At 38.2% G+C, this 11,662-nt stretch overlaps 1 long non-coding RNA gene across 1 annotated transcript; it reads right to left on the bottom strand.

The window, feature by feature from the left end:
* Window positions 1-48: 48 nt before the first annotated feature.
* On the bottom strand, window positions 49-4,664 carry LOC117549045. The gene is made up of 3 exons (XR_004569415.1): window positions 4,563-4,664; window positions 2,969-3,039; window positions 49-175 (listed from the first exon to the last, which is right to left on the bottom strand). It is a non-coding gene; the product is annotated as an uncharacterized LOC117549045 (long non-coding RNA).
* Window positions 4,665-11,662: the final 6,998 nt, after the last annotated feature.

The raw sequence follows: 11,662 nt of genomic DNA, 5'->3' as shown, positions 1-11,662 counted from the left end.
AGCTCTGATAACAATGCATGTTGTTCTGCACCACGGAGCCCTGCTTGCCTCTTGTTTGAAACGTTGTCGGTGACGGCTGTGACGGAGGCCAGAGAGATGGTGTCGGGGTCGGGGCCTCCTCCCAGAAACATGCCCTGACGATCCAGGTCCTCCGTCTCCAGGATAGCGGGCTCATCTGGAGATCAGAAAGAAAGAAAATGTACTTCATTACTTTCCACCAGTCAGCATGAGAGGTTAAGAAACTGATGCATTTGTGTTTCCGTCAGAGGTGGGAAGTAGTGGATTACAAATACTTTGTTACTGTACTTAAGTACATGTTTCTGGTATCAGTACTTTACTCCACTACTTGTTTTTCGGACGACTTTTTACTTTGACTTCTTACATTTTAAACAAAAATACCTGTACTTTCTACTTCTTACATGTTGAACCCAAATACCTGTACTTTCTACTTCTTACATGTTGAACTCAAATACCTGTACTTTCTACTTCTACATGTTGAACCAAATACCTGTACTTTCTACTTCTTGCATGTTGAACCCAAATACCTGTACTTTCTACTTCTACATGTTGAACACAAATACCTGTACTTTCTACTTCTTACATGTTGAACCCAAATACCTGTACTTTCTACTTCTTACATGTTGAACCCAAATACCTGTACTTTCTACTTCTTACATGTTGAACTCAAATACCTGTACTTTCTACTTCTTACATGTTGAACCAAATACCTGTACTTTCTACTTCTTACATGTTGAACTCAAATACCTGTACTTTCTACTTCTTACATGTTGAACCAAATACCTGTACTTTCTACTTCTTACATGTTGAACTCAAATACCTGTACTTTCTACTTCTTACATGTTGAACCAAATACCTGTACTTTCTACTTCTTACATGTTGAACCAAATACCTGTACTTTCTACTTCTTACATGTTGAACCAAATACCTGTACTTTCTACTTCTTACATGTTGAACCAAATACCTGTACTTTCTACTTCTTACATGTTGAACACAAATACCTGTACTTTCTACTTCTTACATGTTGAAACAAATACCTGTACTTTCTACTTCTTACATGTTGAACTCAAATACCTGTACTTTCTACTTCTACATGTTGAACCCAAATACCTGTACTTTCTACTTCTTACATGTTGAACTACAATACCTGTACTTTCTACTTCTTAATGTTGAACTCAAATACCTGTACTTTCTACTTCTTACATGTTGAACCTCAAATACCTGTACTTTCTACTTCTTACATGTTGAACTCCAAATACCTGTACTTTCTACTTCTTACATGTTGAACACAAATACCTGTACTTTCTACTTCTTACATGTTGAACCCAAATACCTGTACTTTTCTACTTCTTACATGTTGAACACAAATACCTGTACTTTCTACTTCTTACATGTTTGAACCACAAATACCTGTACTTTCTACTTCTTACATGTTGAACACAAATACCTGTACTTTCTACTTCTTACATGTTGAACACAAATACCTGTACTTTCTACTTCTCACATGTTGAACACAAATACCTGTACTTTCTACTTTCTTACATGTTGAAACACAAATACCTGTACTTTCTACTTCTTACATGTTGAACACAAATACCTGTTACTTTCTTACTTCTTCACATGTTGAACATCAAATACCTGTACTTTCTACTTCTTACATGTTGAACTCAAATACCTGTACTTTCTACCTTCTTACATGTTGAACACAAATACCTGTACTTTCTACTTCTTACATGTTGAACCAAATACCTGTACTTTCTACTTCTTACATGTTGAACCAAATACCTGTACTTTCTACTTCTTACATGTTGAACTCAAATACCTGTACTTTCTACTTCTTACATGTTGAACCAAATACCTGTACTTTCTACTTCTTACATGTTGAACTCAAATACCTGTACTTTCTACTTCTTACATGTTGAACCAAATACCTGTACTTTCTACTTCTTACATGTTGAACTCAAATACCTGTACTTTCTACTTCTTACATGTTGAACCAAATACCTGTACTTTCTACTTCTTACATGTTGAACTCAAATACCTGTACTTTCTACTTCTTACATGTTGAACCAAATACCTGTACTTTCTACTTCTACATGTTGAACCAAATACCTGTACTTTCTACTTCTTACATGTTGAACCAAATACCTGTACTTTCTACTTTACATGTTGAACTCAAATACCTGTACTTTCTACTTCTACATGTTGAACAAATACCTGTACTTTCTACTCTTACATGTTGAACACAAATACCTGTTACTTTCTACACTTTTACCTGTTGAACACAAATACCTGTACTTTCTACTTCTCACATGTTGAACCTCAAATACCTGTACTTTCTACTTCTTACATGTTGAACTCAAATACCTGTAACTTCTACTTCTATCATTTTCCAAACAGCTGGTTCCTTTAGTCTGAATGTGTGTTTGATGCGTGATCATTCATTCTTTAGAGTCATTGCGTGCCTATTGATTTGAACACGATCCGTGTATCCATCATTTCCTGGTCTTCTCTAAAGAAGAGGGACCAATGGAAACGTTTGTCATGTTGCCGTTGTTCAGCATGGAAACATTCATTAGCTAACAATGACATTATTGTTCTATTAATATAAAGGGAGGTCAGGTACTCTTTAAAACAGCTGCTAGTTATGGGTACTTTTTACTGAAGTACATTTCAAAGTTCTTTACTTTGACTTGAGTAAAGAAGTTTAGTCAGTACTTCTACTTTTACCAGAGTATTTTTAAACACGAGTATCTGTACTTCTACTTCAGTTAAGGGTGTGTGTACTTTTGCCTTCTCTGGTGTTTCACGAAAAGATACATGTATTTTGGTTTTATAAAAGGTTGTTTTGAAGGGGTCTGTAAGCTAACAGCAGTTTGTAACATCAGCCGAGTTTTCCAGGTTATTTTATTCGACCTAATTCTCTGTCATCCATCTTTGAAACTGATACCTCCGTTTCTGTCCTCCTTGTGTCCGCGGTGCTTACTGCGCTTCATGGCTCAAAGCAGATCTTTACGTGCTCTGTGGAAGACATTGAAAGAGACGATTAGTTATTACATTCACATTACATTTGTGCTTTCATATAGAAAAACATTGGTATAGGTCAGTGTTTCTCAAACTTTTTCATACCAAGGACCACTTAACCAATAAAAAAACACTCGCGGACCACTTAACTCCACAAATATCCCAAAACACATCGTTTTTTACAAATGGCCTGAAAATGGTACAAACAAGTGGCCACATGTGTGATGAAGGTGTTTATCTGGGCTATATCATGCAATCAAAAGTTAAACTTAAGCTCGCTCCATTGCGGAGATATTCCCGCGAGAGTGCGGAAAACTTAAATTTATTTATTTATTTCAAATGTGAAATGTTACCAATATACTCACGGACCACTAGGGGGCGCTCACGGACCACCAGTGGTCCGCGGACCACACTTTGAGAAGCACTGGAGGTTGTTGGTTAAAAATCTGCAATAATAACTACTTTTAAGTAACTTTTTGTATGCATGTTGTGTCTTCTGCCTGACAGCCACAGCAGACTGAAACTCGACACCAGCGTCTTGCAGACAGAAGGAGGCCGACAACTAATTGCCATCAAAAAACAATGTCCAAGAGCAACTGGAAACTGCCTTAATTATTAAGAGCATTTCAAATATTTAGTCCTCGTTCATTCAAAACCCAAACATATGAGATATTTCGCAGTGCAACGATAGAAGGACAGTACGTCGTATGCTATCATTTTTAGATGGGTGTCGGTTTGATACCACACCCTGGATTAGCCTTCAAAAAGGGCTTTCAATTATTCAAATCAGCTGACCTTAATACATGCATTAAAGAGGATACATTTCACTCGCATTGTGAGAAATAATCCACTTAAAATGATTAATCTGTAACAATTAACCAGCAAAAAGCCCTTTCCACAGGTGTTTTCATTTTAAAAGTGTGTATTAGTTGATATCTGAAAGCTCTCCACATCAACATGTCATTAAATAATTGTCTTATTTATTCAAAACATGTTCTAGTCTCATTGCAGACTTCTAGGGCTTTGACGTTACTTAAAAATATATAGGAATTACTTATTTTTCTTTATTACATATATGAAAAGGTGTATATATAACTTACAAAGCCTCATAAAGAACTGACAGATATGTCCTACAAGTTTTCTTACAATGTTCAGTGTTTTGTGTACAGGTAAAAAAACTGAAAACTATGGAAATAATGCACCTTGTATTTTTTTTAAACATGTCCCAATGCTTGAAACCTTGTTCAAACTAAGAAGTTCGTAAAAACAATTAAATAAACGTATCTTGCAGGTGTAAGAACAACTAAAAAGGCATGTAAGGAAATACAAGTGTTGAACGTTTCTGTGTTTTTAAAATAAAGGAAACGTGCGCAATATATTTTACTAGTCTTTAGAAAGTCCCTCATCTTTCAGATATCATGCAAACACACTAAGGCTTGAATAACAAAGCTGTACCAGACACATTAGATATTTTTTAAACATGATTGCGGATAAATAAATGAAATGTTATAAATACATACCATACAAGAAAAGGCTGCTCGTCTCCTCTGACTATCTCCAGGTAAACAGCAACGTCTGAGTTTTTCCTCTGAGACAGAAGCACCAACACTACATAAACATTTTGGACTTTTACGCAGCAGCAAGGAATGAGTGTTCAAAGTAAAGTTGCACAGAAAAGAATTGGGTTGGTCCAGGTCTGAAGTTTGGCAGGAGTGATGTGATACTGCGATGAATAGTGCATGAGAGGTGAACCTGAGACTGGTAACTATAACTAGAGACCGCTGAGAGACGTCACCGTGACTACAGGCTGCCAAGAGAAAACAATATATTACATTTTACTTCTTTAAATCCTCTGTTCATATGGTTGTTCATACGCCAACAAGTAACTTTTCCATACAGGGAAAAAGGAGTTTTTGTTATTATTAGACATATAAACTGTAATTGTATAATGATTTTGCACAGTGGAGTACAAAAGCCTCATCCTAGTGATGATCGATCGCAAAGTACACGATGTTGACTTAAAAAAGGCACTTCACTGTCATCAATGTTCATATACTGAAATCAAACTGAGGGCATTATGAGAAAACTGATCAATCAGCGTTTAAGGTGCGGAAACAATTTAGGGCTTTCTGTTTTGTTTTGCGACATTTAATTGTTCGTTTGTTAAGTTTTTAATCCATTTCCAATTTCAGTTTTTTGGTTGTTTTCAAATTGAAAGTCACATTTTTGTATCCTCACATGTTAAAATAGGAATGTTCTGGTCATTGTAAGTTACTGGAAAGTATCCCAACATGTTAGTGCTTTCATACATTACATGTCACGCTTTTTATCCAAAGCTGTGACCCCCTGATCCCAACACCAACGCACAACCCACTGCGCCACACACTTGAATAAAATATGTTCTATTGTTTCAATATCTGAATTACAAAAAGCTACATATATCTAAATTGAACCAGTGGTGTAAGAGGTGATCGCAGGGGTCAATCTCATTCATGACTTTAAAATAGAAAGGACTTGAAAGGAGAGGTGACTTATTACATAATTATTTGTATATTTGTGGAAGATAAGTTAGTTTTTAGGTGCTTTTTAGAAGTATTAAAGTATCAGGCATGCTACAAAATGAAGCGAAACACACATTGTTGTATTTAAAAGAATTTCAACACATGCATCTATTCGCTCTTGAAATGTAAATTGCAATAGATAGCATAATGTATATTAAAACAATGCGTGTGCAAGTCTTCAAAATGTTATATCGCCACGCTTCAAATGATAGAATGTCATGGAAGTAAACACGATGTCAGGCCAGCCGAGTTGGAACAATGCTCTGCTTTAATCTTTAATAAGGTGCCGCTCTAACTGGGTCGACACTCTGTCTTTGGTCATGGAATCACTTCATGGTGTCAAGTCTTATTTTGCAATGCCTTTTGTTTAAAAATGCATTCAGCTTTAGAAGGCTTAAAAAGGGACCCTAATTCTGAATGCTGAAAGGCGACTCACTTGTACAAGGATCAATTAAGGAATCATGGAGTTACCCCATAAAAAAGCAGTGACTAGGGGAGTTGTTTGCAATGTTGAGGTATGCTTTAGCAGCCTATATTCATGTTCTTCTTATTGAATGCTGAAGTAAAACTCACATCTCATCAATTACACATACAGCCAGTCAGCCATACGTCAAAGTCTAAAGTTGCCGGTGTCCGATGAAACAAGGCTCTGAATTATTCAAGCGCTCCAGTCAGGCTTGCATGTGGCATCCTCATTATGTGGAGGCATCACAACAAAAGAAATATAATTAAAAGGAAAACTTATTAGAATTTTAATTAAATTGGTAAAAAGTCTTTATTTTACGCATTTTGCATTCTACGTTCAAGGATGCTTAAGAAAACGTATTAAGTCAATGTTTATCAGACAAAACATCATGCCAAGCTTTATGTATTCCTTGTCTTTACCTAGAACTGTAAAGGATGCATCTATATCCTGCACATTTACTGTAGCAGGAAGTGTTTGATACTCTAAGTGACACATGACCACCCTGTTGAGGGACTCTGCTCTTAATTACACGATGCATTTCCAGCCACCAGAAGTTGAAGAGTTTCTCCAGATTGGCCGCTGAACATGTCAGCAGTCGTGCAGAGTTACTGCTCGCCCCTGTAGTCTAATGTACTGACCTCATCTCTGATGGGTGTTGTCGTCAAATGCAACTTTAAACACTTTGAGGTAGACATCCGCCACCACCAAACCAAAGCTCTGTGGTGTAGGCTGCACGATTTGGAGAAGACAACTTATTACGATTATTTGACTAACGGTGTACTACTTACCTGTTTATTGTTTTTATTATTAATAACGCGTGCCTGCCTTTTTATTCATTATATAAGTCTACTCTTTGTACTTTAATCTGCACTGTACCTTTACCTCTGATTAAAATGGATATTGTGGTATGATAATCAATATTAGAGTAAATCATTTTTTAATCATTATTCACATTATCAGAGATAAATTTCATCAAATAATTACGGTGTGATTTTTCTAAGAGGATCTCTACCAAACAAATATGTTTTGTTAATCCTGTAGAATACAATTTGCAGGCCGAAATATCTCTGCAGCTGCACAAATATCATTAAAAAAAAATGTTTACACATATTTAGCCTTAAAGGGGACCTATCATGCACAATGCACTTTGTGATGTCTTTTATACATCAATGTGTCCCCGGTGTGTCAGGGGACTCACGCAGCGTCAGAAAATAAAACCCTCTCTCTTTTCCTCCGTACCCAAATCTCTAAAAACGGGGAACAACGGAGCTGATCCAGATTTGCGTCCGATATGACGTAATATCTGAAATGTGGACACACGGCCCAATCAGAAACGTTGCTATCAGAAACAATGCCCGACTGTTTTGGACGTAATGTGGTCGGTGTTTACATTAGCATCGCTAACACTCAGAGCTAACCTGTACTGGAGAGCATGTGTGTGAAGAAGCAGGAAGTAAAAAGGAACTCACCTTGTGGTATAACCGGCAAGAGAGAAAGCCTTTGAGCTCCAAACTGTTTCAGAGAGAATCCTTGATGATCCATGATATGGCGTTTCATCACGGCAGCATTTAGTTTAGACAGTAGCTGCCGGGTCCCGCATGAGCTCAGACCCCTGCTTTTTATTTTTTAAAGCTTTATCCCCAAATCAGCACTTTTGAAACAGGAAGTGAAATAGAGGGATATGAGGCATGGCTAGAATGATCTGTTTGGTATTTTGAGCAAAACACTTCATAGACATGTTTTTTTTTATTTGTATATATCTGAGACCTGTGCTATTGCCTAAAAATAAATATTGTGCATACTGCAATTCAAATGTTGCATCATGCCATATTGCAATTTCAATAAAATCTTGAATAATTGGGCAGCAATACACCATGGTTGACTTTTCTGGTCTGGTAAAAAAAAAACTAATATTTCAGCTTAAACACAACTTTTAATATCTATGCAATAAAACTGAGTCAGCCTATTATTTATATTTTGGATGAATATTTAGATGCCACTAATGAGTATGCATTAGCAAGCACCCAAGCCCTTAAACTGACACCTTTGACAATGTCGTCCAGGGTGAGCCACAGAACGACTTGATACTAACCCTGCAATCTTATCCCGTGTAGGTCCAGTGTCCAATGCCCTTTTTTGGCTGCAGGTAGTAGACCGGTGATCACCATCTTCTTTGTGCTCCATTGACTCTGCGGGCACACCACCTGACAGCGGTGTAGTGTTTCCTTATGACACATTTCGCTTTGATGAGGCAGTGTGGCGAGCTTCATCAGTGAAACACAGACAAAGAGCATTGTTATTTCTGGTGTCAGGTGTGTCAAGTGACCCCATGACTTTCTTAAAATGTATTATTAAAAGTCAAAATGACTGGTTTGTTTATTCTATAGCTTTTAAATGACTTCTATATAAAGAAACCCTAATATTTTATGTTCTTTGAGGCACTTGTGTAATCAACTATGTGCAGACACTGTCTCCAATTGTGAAACTGTATAGTCTAAAGAAAGACACAACACAAGCCTCCCTAAGACAGTGCTTACTTTGTTTCCAAAGTTATTTATTGAATGCATGATTAAAATAGCTAGTCAGCCTCTAGCAGTGATGTTAGTAGATTGACTCAAGTACTGTACTTAAGTAAAATGTTGAGGGACTTGTACTTTACTTAAATATTTAAATGTTATGCAACTTTGTACTTCTACCCCACTACAGTTCAGAGGTAAATGGTGTACTTGTACTCCACTACATGTATTTAATACCTTTAGTTACTTCACAGATGTAGATGAATGATGTGAAATATAATCAAGTGTTAAATCAGACTTTAGTTCCACCTGGAGTAAATCCACCAGCTACCCTGCAGTATACAAAGTCATTCAAACTAGCTGCACCTTCACCAGCTTTGAGAACACTTTCATGATCAATCATTATAAAACATATCATATATATTATTCTGAAATGGACCAATCTGCACAACGACTACTTTCACTGTCGCTACTTTCACTATATTTAGATGATAATACTTTTCTACTTCTACTTGAGTAACATTTTTAATGCAGGACTTTTACTGTAACAGAGTATTCCTACACTCTGGTACTTCTACTTTTACTCAAGTACCAGATCTGAGTACTTCTACTTTTACTCAAGTACAAGATCAGAGCACTTCTACCACCTCTGGCATTTAGCAAAACATACAGTATGTCTAAATATATCCTACCTAGATAATACTTACTGTGTATGTGTGTATGAGATAGCTGTTGTGGCCACAGTAATGAAAGGAAGCCCCACCTGGTGGTCAAAGAGGTTGATTTAAATGACAGCATGTCACCTGTTGTTCAACTCACAATGGACTCGTCTTTTTGTGTGCAAAGGTAGGCTGTGTTTAAATTCTGAGCTAAGCTAACTAGCTCTAATCGGCTACTTTGCTAGCTGTTACTGTATGGAAGCAAACAAGAGACAGAAGTATTCGAATTGTATTAGACACCGAATTTATAGCATTGAAAATAATTACTTTGAAAATCATGAATCTGAATTTGTTTTGCTCCGAATTTATCTATGTGAAATAAAAATGTAAAAATTCAAGTTAAAAAAATTCGAATGTTCAAATTCAGATCCCAAAAATTCAAGTGAAAAAAATTCGACATCAAATATTTTGGTGTTTAAAATTCGATGTCAAAAAATTCGGTGTGTAAAATTCGACGTCAAAAATTGCGATGCAGCCTCATCCGGGCTACTCAGACAGGATAAGCAATCGAGCCCTAATGCAATCAAACCGACTTCTGGCCTATCAGAGACAAGCGGCAAACCCCGGGACAGTGCGGTGAAGCCCAATGCTGCAAACTATAGGCGATGGATGCAGATGGGAGCAATTCCCGTAGACCCTATGTTAAAATGTCCAACTTAACATCAGAAAATGAACATGTTTCTAGCCTGGATCTACAAAAACATATTCTGTATATAGTTAGATTCCCCCTTCATGACAACGGGACTGCTGCTCCTAGCTCCTCTGTCTCAAGGTTAGCTCCGTGATGCTACAGCGGCTCAGCGCATGAGGAGAACACTACTTGAACTCGGCCGTGTTTGTTGTGTTGGTTCCTGGTGGACTATTCGTCCTGCAAATATAGGATTTATCTGCGGTTGAAACAGACCGTCCATGAATGCAGTTTCTTCGGTAAGTCAACCCTGCGTACTTTATGTTATGTTACTGGTGTTTTTATTAAGCTAACGTTAATGAATGTTTAGAGTTGGGTTAGCATTTGAGCAATCGTAGCTCCATCTATGCTAACGATGCTATGCGTAGCATCCAAGAGTGTAAAACATTAAGTGGGATGCTACTGTATACCAAAAGGCTTCTGTGCGAGGTTGCTAAAATAAGGTCATCCTTGTACGTTAGATAGTTAGTTTGCTATTTAGGTTACTGAATGCATTGTTAAGGTTCATTTAAATTCGCTATGCTCTACTATAGCATAAAATAGACTAGCTAACTTCAACGTATTGTTGAAGAGAGGCTTAGTGTAATTACATTACATTACATTACATTGCATTTAGCTGACGCTTTTGTCCAAAGCGACTTACAATAAGTACATTCGACCAGGAAGACACAACCTTGAAGAAAACAGAATCATATAAGTATATCAGGTTTCATAGAGCCAAACATTTCAAGTGCTACTCAACTGGCTTTAGGTAATCCAGTCCTTTATTGGTATAAAAGTGCTTCGTTAATCGTTCTAACGCTCGAAGTGGAGTCGAAAGAGATGAGTTTTCAGTTTGCGCCGGAAGATGTGCAAGCTATCTGCCGTCCTGATGTCAATGGGGAGCTCATTCCACCATCTTGGAGCCAGGATAGCAAACCCACGTGTTTTCGCCGATGGGAACTTGGGTCCCCCTCGCAGCGAGGGGCGCAACGAGTCGTTTGGCTGATGCAGAGCGTAGTGCACGCGCTGGGGTGTACGGTTTAACCATGTCCTGGATGTAGGAAGGGCCAGATCCATTCGCAGCACGGTAAGCAAGTACCAGTGTCTTGAAGTGGATTCTAGCAGTTACCGGAAGCCAGTGAAGGGAGCGGAGGAGCGGAGTGGTGTGGGAGAATTTAGGAAGGTTGAAAACCAGACGAGCCGCTGCATTCTGGATGAGCTGCAGAGGTCGGATGGCACATGCAGGTAGACCAGCCAGGAGGGAGTTGCAGTAGTCTAGGCGTGAGATGACGAGAGCCTGGACCAGAACCTGCGTTGCTTTCTGTGTCAGCTGGGGACGTATCTTCCTGATGTTGTAAAGCGTGTATCTGCAGCAGCGGGTTGTAGCAGCGATGTTTGCAGTGAAGGACAGGTTGTTATCTAGGGTCACACCCAGCTTCCTTGCAGTCTGAGTCGGGGAAACAACACAGGTGCCGATGTTGATAGTCAGGTCAAGAGTTGGACAATCTTTTCCCGGGAGGAAGAGCAGCTCAGTCTTGTCAAGGTTGAGCTTGAGGTGGTGAGCAGACATCCACTGAGAGATGTCAGCTAGACAAGCAGAGATGCGTGCAACGACCTGGGTCTCTGAGCGGGGAAAGGACAGAATTAATTGGGTGTCGTCAGCGTAGCAGTGGTAAGAAAAACCATGC

Source organism: Gymnodraco acuticeps, unplaced genomic scaffold, assembly GCF_902827175.1.
Source record: "Gymnodraco acuticeps unplaced genomic scaffold, fGymAcu1.1, whole genome shotgun sequence".
NCBI classification, from domain to species: Eukaryota; Metazoa; Chordata; class Actinopteri; order Perciformes; family Bathydraconidae; genus Gymnodraco; species Gymnodraco acuticeps.
The sequence above is the reverse complement of the archived record's forward strand: the minus strand, read 5'-3'. Positions and strand labels throughout refer to the sequence as shown.